Source organism: Microtus ochrogaster, chromosome 4 (assembly GCF_000317375.1).
Source record: "Microtus ochrogaster isolate Prairie Vole_2 chromosome 4, MicOch1.0, whole genome shotgun sequence".
NCBI classification, from domain to species: Eukaryota; Metazoa; Chordata; class Mammalia; order Rodentia; family Cricetidae; genus Microtus; species Microtus ochrogaster.
Genome location: NC_022011.1, coordinates 25,703,969 through 25,711,495, shown reverse-complemented (window position 1 = coordinate 25,711,495; position 7,527 = coordinate 25,703,969). Strand labels below are relative to the sequence as shown.

At 47.9% G+C, this 7,527-nt stretch overlaps 1 protein-coding gene across 2 annotated transcripts in view; it reads left to right on the top strand.

The window, feature by feature from the left end:
- The first annotated feature begins 345 nt into the window (after positions 1–345).
- The window catches only part of Sdr42e1 (short chain dehydrogenase/reductase family 42E, member 1), a 16,399-nt gene continuing 9,217 nt past the window's right edge, over positions 346–7,527 (top strand). The window contains exon 1 of one of the 2 annotated variants that reach the window (XM_026789822.1): positions 346–416. The gene's annotated coding sequence lies outside the window, so the exon portion shown is untranslated. Of the gene's footprint in view, positions 417–1,154; positions 1,279–7,527 lie in introns of those variants that run through there. The other variant, XM_005345739.3, reaches the window with a different exon arrangement.

The following is a 7,527-nucleotide window of genomic DNA, read 5'->3' as shown; positions in this document are numbered from 1 at the left end:
AGACAGGGTTTCTCTGTAGCTTTGGAGCCTGTCCTGGAACTCCCTTGGTAGACCAGGCTGGCCTCGAACTCACAGATTTCCGCCTGCCTCTGCCTCCCGAGTGCTGGGATTAAAGGCGTGCGCCACCACCGCCCGGCTTTGATGACCCTCTTGAAGGACTCTGGAGCACACTGGCTGGGAAATTGGGAAGATTTGCAGAGCGAGCTGCTGCTGCTGCTGCTGCTGCTGCACAGATAAGGATCAGCAGGCTCATCATAGAGAAGCCTGGACCTCCGGGTTTCCTAGATAAACCCGGAAGTGTCTTCAGGAGCCAGTTTGACAGCTTTTGCTCCAGAGCCAGAAACAGCAAGGCACCAGAGGCTGAGTTGGCTCTCTCGTCCATCCTGCATCTACAGGTCACGCTGTCGTCTGCCTCTGTGAGTGAACCGGGGTCGCAAGGGCTGTAGTCACCCTCTTCTGGTGTGGCAGGGCAGTCCTAAATGGACTTTGACTGGGCTCAGAACAGGAGACTGCTGGGTAACAGGTGGCAGCCAGCCGAGGGTGACTGAAGCTGAAGGTGACAGTTGAGGGTGACAGGTGGCATTTGAGAGTTACAAGCAGTACTTGCAGGTGATAGCTGACGGGTTGAGGGTGACAAGTGGCAGCTGAGAATGACTGAAACCTGTTGAAGGTGTCAGGTACCATTCGAGCGTGACAAGCAGTACTTGCAGGTAATAGCTGGTGGTTGAGTGTGACAAGTGGCAGCTGAGGATGACCGGTGCCTGCTGAAGGTGACAAGTGGCTTTTGAGGGTGACAAGTGACATCTCTGGGATATGGTTGTGAGTAGCACCAACCTAGATGGCAGGGACATGATCTTCTCTGTTTCTCAGGTGCTCATGCAGCTGAGCCATCTAGAATGTCAAGTTCTTAGACACAGGTCTCCTCCTCAGCTTTTTGGTCTAATTTTACAGACAGTAGGCCCCATGCAGAGAGCCTCCCACGGGTACCGAGCCAGAATCAAGTCAAGGCTTTCTTTCACACCACTTGGATGGGGGGAGACACTAGCTCTTTGTGACAAGTGATCTGGATTTCCCAGTTACAGTGGCAAACTGAGGTTCCAATTACAAAGATTTATTGTTATAAGAAGAGACATATTAGGTATGTGCTAAGCCAGGCGTGTGAGTCATATGCAGAAGGAACCGCTGGAAGGATGAAGTGGGCAGGGCTTGTCCCAGCACCAACGCTGGGCCCTATGCATTGAGGTCAGAGTCGGCGGGACTGATTCAAGCTCTGGATTTGTGAGTATGGTATCAGAACTGTTTTCCTCATCTCTGGGAATCAGATGAGTCTAATTGCAGCCTCAGGACTGAGCCGGAGCATCAGTGGTATGCCTTTAAAAGCCCTGGCCTGTACTAAACAACGCGTGTAGCCATAGTTGCTGTGATTTACATTGTAAGGAGGAGGAAACTAGGATTCAGGGTCCCACAAGCAGCTGATGGTAGATCTAAATCCAGGACCTATGATTCCCAGAATCAGAACTTTAATGCTGTGTGTCACGCATCCTACTGCCTGGGAGGAGATGAGGCAGTTTCTCCTTTGGCCTCCTGAACCATTGCAGAAGGTGCTGGTTGTGAAATCACACACAGTTCAGATTAACATGAACTCTATACCTATTGCTCCAGGTCATGGACTCTGCCCAGGCCCCTGGGGCTGCTGGGGTTGAGCCATGAGTGATGAAGTCGGACGGTCCTTGGGCCCAGTGGATATACCTGTATCCACGCACCACCTATGGAACTTGGAGTTGATCATTCTGTCTCCGGGCCTCAGTTTACTCATCTGCAAAATGGTGCCTGCTAATTAGTACTGTCTCTTTAGGGCAGTGATGGGCGCTCAGTAACAAAATTTATAAGCAAGTTGTAATACAGTGAGTGCCTGGCACGATAAGGGCTCACAAAATGGCAGGAAACACCACTGTGGTAGAACAGAGTAGCAGCCATGCTGACTTCGGGATGGAAGGAGGCAGGAGAGTAGCAGAGAGGACGAAGGCTATTTGAAAAGCTGTGGGGTGTGCTCACTCCGTCTAGATTACTGATCTCCAGTCTTCCAGATTCTCCTCATCCCTGAAGATGGTTCTAGAGAAGGAGTCTACATTCACATAGGGTTTCCACGGTAATTTGAAAAGCAGATCGGTAATAGCAATTATAAAATGGTTTGGGGGATGGGAAGATGGCTCAATCAGTAAGGCACTTGCCAAAAAATGCCTGTCATACAAGCGTAAAGACCTGTGTTTGATCCCTCAGACGGATGCTAGCCATGGTGGCACGTGTGTGAAATCCTAGTCCTGGGGAGATAGAGACAGATGGATTCTTGGGGCTCACTGGGTAGCCAGCCAAGCCAAATCACTAAGTCCAGCCCTTGAGAGATCCTGTCTAAAAAACAGTGTGGGGAGGACTGGGGCTGGAGATGGCTCAGCAGGTAAGGGCACATACTCCTCTTCCCAGAGGACCTGGGTTCAGTCACCCCTGTAACTCCAGATGCAGGAGGTCCACCAGCACCTGCACATAGGTGGCAGAAACTCACAGGCATGCACCATCGTGTCCCCTTTTTAAAAATAATAAAAAGTAAAAGAAGCAGAGGAGGAGGGTGGAGGGATGGCTCCCGAGAAACAACAGGTAAGGGTGAGCTCAGACCTCCACATGCAGAAATGCGTCCAAATAAAAGACACTTCATTTTATTCCTTTAGGGCAGCAATAGAAAGAATTTGCGAGGGCCTTTTGTGTAACAGATATCTAGGTAAGGGAAGTGTGGGTGGGCGGCTGGACCAGAAGAACTGACCCACATCAGGTGATGCCCACCTGTCCGCCAGCCTCCACCACATGCGGTGCTATCTGTCCTGAACTTTAGAGTCTATGCCTCACCTCTCTTTCACTGACAGCTACATCTTCATCCGGATTACATTAGAGTAGCCACAAACACATCCTTTTCGCACCTCTCATGGGACACAGACAGCACCAGCTCATAAGCCCTGTCATCTCACGTGTTTCCCAGGACCCAGGACCATAAGGACATTTCCTTCTGATGAGTACTTTTTTTAAAAATCAAAGACACCTAATTATAAGGTCGCACCCCCTGGAAGTGTTTTAATTTCCCTTATAATGAATTGGGGCGGTGTTACACTTCTTGAGGCACAGTCTCTTGAGCCCAGGAATTTTCTGAGGCACAGTCATCTCTATAGCCAGGGACGAACCTGAAGTGGTGATCCCCCTGCCTCTGGCTCTCCAGTGCTGGGATAACAGGTGGGTGCTTTAGCTCTATGAAAACAGTTTTTTTTGGGGGGGGGAGGGGTTGTTTGTTTATTTGTTTTTAACAGACTGGCTTTAACCTCTTTTGCCTGAATCTCCTAGCTCTACCGCCAGAGAACTGGGATTACAGGTTTGCACTGCCGTGCCCTCTTTATACAGAACGCAGGGAGGGAACCCAGATAACCTTGCTAGGTACGCCTCCACCTACTTACTGAGTCATGGCTCCAACCCAGCTGCTGTTAACTAAGTTCCTTAGGCAACTTGGTTCAGTGGTTGAGTATTTGCCTGGCATACAAGGCCCTGAGTCCCCTCCCCAGCACAAAAACAAAAGGCCGCCTCTAGCATGAGGGCATCTTAAACTCTTGCCGCTTTAGAGCCCTTGGCCAAATGCTAATTGCGTCTGCATTGAGTCGTGATGCCAGGGGTTGAGCGGCATGCCGGCTTTGAACCACAGGGCTGGAGGAGCGGTGTGCATAATCTTAGGTTTTTATTACTGATCCTTAGACTTAATTAGGTCTTTGTGAATCTAAAGCACTCCCGGTCATATTTCATTACTTTCTGCCTCGAACTCCCCTGTGAGATGTCCAACTGTTACCCCGGCTTCGCCTTAGCATTATCAAGAGGTCAGGCAGATTTGAAACTTCTTTCTTTCTCCTCCTTGCAATTAAGATTCCTTTTTCTCCCCTTAATCATGTGCTTAACTTTAACCTGTTTCTGAGAAAATGACGGTTCGGGTCAGATGCTGCCTCCCCCATCCCAACAGAAAAGCAATTACTGAGCAAAGCTCCGTTTTGGAAGAGCCTCCGAGCAGGTGCAGTCATCCAGTGTGACCCCAGGAGGACTCAAAGGGAAACTAAATAATAAAACAGAAGCTCTAGTATCTGGGAATGGGCAAACGGATGGAGAGATACTGCATAGGCTTCCTCCTCCTGCCTTAGCCCTCAGGAGAATTTCCTGGGGCTTCTATAGACTGATTTTGCTGATTTTTTTCTCTCCCTTTCCCCCTCCATCTTCCCCCTCCCCCCTCTCTCTGTAATGTGAGGTAAATGTCTATTGTGGCAGATGCACGCGTGTTTGGGTGTATTGCGTGTGTGTGTGTGTGTGTGTGTGTGTGTGTGTGTGTGTTCACTCCTGTGCATGTGGACACCTAGAGTCCACTACTCTCCACGCTATTTTGGGACATAGTCTCTTACTGAATGTGGGGTTCCATTTCCAGCTAGACTAGTTGGCCACTGTCTAGATCCGCCTGTCTCTTGCCTTCCATCACTGGGCTTGCAGACACGCTCACCTGTGCCTGGCTTTTCTGTGGGTGTTGGGGTTCTGATGATCCCCACATTTAAGTAGCAAAGCTCACATTTCCAACCTCTTTTTTTTTTTAATGGTCTTATTGTTGTTATGTGTGAGGTTGCTCGCTAGGGTGTCCCTTGTGGCTCCAGGCCTCAGAAGATTTTCTCAACCTGGAGGGCAAGCTTTATTTCTGGGGTTGTTTGTCTTGCTAAATTAGGAATTTCATTAACCTTTCTCTTTTGGTCCTCCCATAGGTCAGTTCAGCAGATCCTTGCTTCAGAGCTCTCTGAAACTCGCAGAAAGATAATGAGGGTAGCATCAATAGGCCTGGCAAGTTTCCGAGGCACTCATGACTGGACATTCCTGACCCCTGGGCTTCTGACTGAACTGGAATGTGTGGTTATAAAAGCAAAGAACAATTCCAGATATTTCTGTCACAAGTTTTTAATTGGACTCTAAGAGGCCTTATCCATGTTTGGGATTCCTCACAGTGGTTTTCTTGTGGGGATATTTAAAACAATTCAAACTCTGTGATCGGGCGTCTTGTTAGTAGTCATTGTGTGTGTGTGTGTGTGTGTGTGTGTGTGTGTGTGTGAGAGAGAGAGAGAGAGAGAGAGAGAGAGAGAGAGAGAGAGAGAGAGAGAGAGAGGTGCCTACTTGCCTGCCTGCCTGCCATCTGCCTGTCTGTCTGGAGACCCTTGGATGTCATCCTTCAGGTACCATTCACACTGACGTTTAAGGCAGACTCTCTTGCCAGGATCTAAAGCTGTTCAGTTAGGCTAGGCAGGCTGACTTGAGAGCCCCAAGATCTGCTTCAGTCCACCTCCCCACCCTGGCATCTCAATGCTATGATGCTGAGCCAACTGGCCACAGTGTTACACTCCTATAGCAGCTATGAGCCCGAATACAGCTCTCCTGAGAGCGTTCTTTGGATGTTAGCACGTCTATGTTCCCATTTTAAGTGCCACAGTGCCAGGGCCCGATGTTCCTGAGCCTAGCATCTGTCTCGTTCTGAACTCAGCATGTTTCAGGAAGTTAAAAGAAGCATTTAACAGCATGGACAACAATAGCTACTCGACACCTCGGAGCCCTGCTCATTTGAGTCTGTCACAGTTTTGCTAAACTGGTTGTTTTGTGTTGTTAAGAATCATCCAGAAGTTGAGTGAATATTTATCGGGAATCTGCCCATTTCTGGGTTCCTTGAAGGAATGCCCCAGTGGAAAGGAAGGACCTGATTCTCATAGAATTTTTATCCTAGGAGGAGTGGGACAGTTAAAAGGCACACAGTTAGCCGTGAGACATGCCATGAAAAAGGCGCCGTACAGAGCAACTGTAGGGCAAGGTGAGCCGAGACGAGTGAGCAGAAGCCTGTCTGAGGAAGGTCTTACTGCTGAGGAAGCTACACCCGGCCGGGACCTGCAAGAGCCATGCGTCACACTGTGCTGAGAACAGGGTGCACCTGAGAGCCTGGCATGTTGCCGGGAAGAAGAAACGATCCACGTGACTCAAGTGTAAGGTCTATGGGAGAAGAGTGGGCCGTTGAGACAGGTGATGGAGATGAAGGTAGAAAGTCTGGACACACCAGTCAGTCGTCCCCAGCAGGAGGGCTAAAGTCATGGAATGGTGTTGCACAGCAGAATTGGTAACACTCGCTGTCATGGGCACTGCCAAGCGTGAGCATTCTGTTCTCAGAAAACAAGACGGGGCTGTGGCTTGGTGGTAGAGCACTCGCCTTGCGTGTGTGAGAGCTGTGCTCTGACCCAAGTGTTGCAAAAGATAAAATGGCTCCGTGGTTAAGGGCACTGACTGCTCTTCCAGAGGGCTCCCCAGATTTCAGTCCTAGCACCCACATGGCTGCTTACAACGGTCTTCACTCCTGTTCAAGGGCATTTGACACCTTCTTCTAGCCCCCACAGGTACTTCGTGCACATGATACACAGGAATACATACAGGCAAAACTCTCATACACAAAATATATAAATAAACAAATACATATATGTGTATGTGTGTGTGTGCGCACACATAAACATTTTAAAAAAAATAAACTTTTTGTTTTGCTTATGTTTATCTTTTTTATTTTTTAAAAAAAATTTAATTGTTTTTATTGAGCTATATATTATTCTTAGCTCCCCTCCATTCTCTCCCCTCCACTTCTACCGTCTCCCATGATCCCCATGCTCCCAATTTACTCAGCAGATCTTGTCTTTCTCTACTTCCCATGTCGATTAGATCCATGTCTGTCTCTCTTAAGGTGCTCATTGTTGTCTAGGTTCTCTAGGATTGTGAATTGTAGGCTTTTTTTTTTTGGCTTTATGTCTAAAAGTCACTTATAAGTGGGTACATATTGTAATTGTCTTTCTAGATTTTTATGGATTTGGGTTATCTCACTCAGTATAATTTCTAGATCCATCTATTTGCCTGCAAACTTCAAGATGTCATTCTTTTTCCACTGTATAATACTCCATTGTGAAAATGTACCACATTTTCCTTATCTATTCTTTAGTTGAGGGTCATTTAGTTTATTTCCAGGTTCTGGCTATGACAAACAAAGCTGCTATGAACATAGTTGAGCACATGTCCTTGTGGTATGATTGAGCATCCTTTGTGTATATACCCAAAAGTGGTATTACTGGGTCTTGAGGTAGGTTGTTTCCTAATTTTTCTGAGAAATCGCCATACCGATATCCAAAGGGGCTGTACCAGTTTGCATTCCCACCAGCAATGCAGGAGTGTTCCCTTTACCCCACATTCTCTCCAGCACAAGTTGTTATCAATGTTTTTGATCTTGGCCAATCTTACAGGTGTAAGATGGAATCTCAGAGTTGTTTTGATTTGAATTTCTCTGTTGGCTAAGGTTTGTGGAAATAAGAGCGGCCGAGCTGCGTCCCCAGCACCCGGCCGCCCACACGGCTAGCTTTATACCCGAAATAATTACACAGAAACTGTATTCTTTTAATC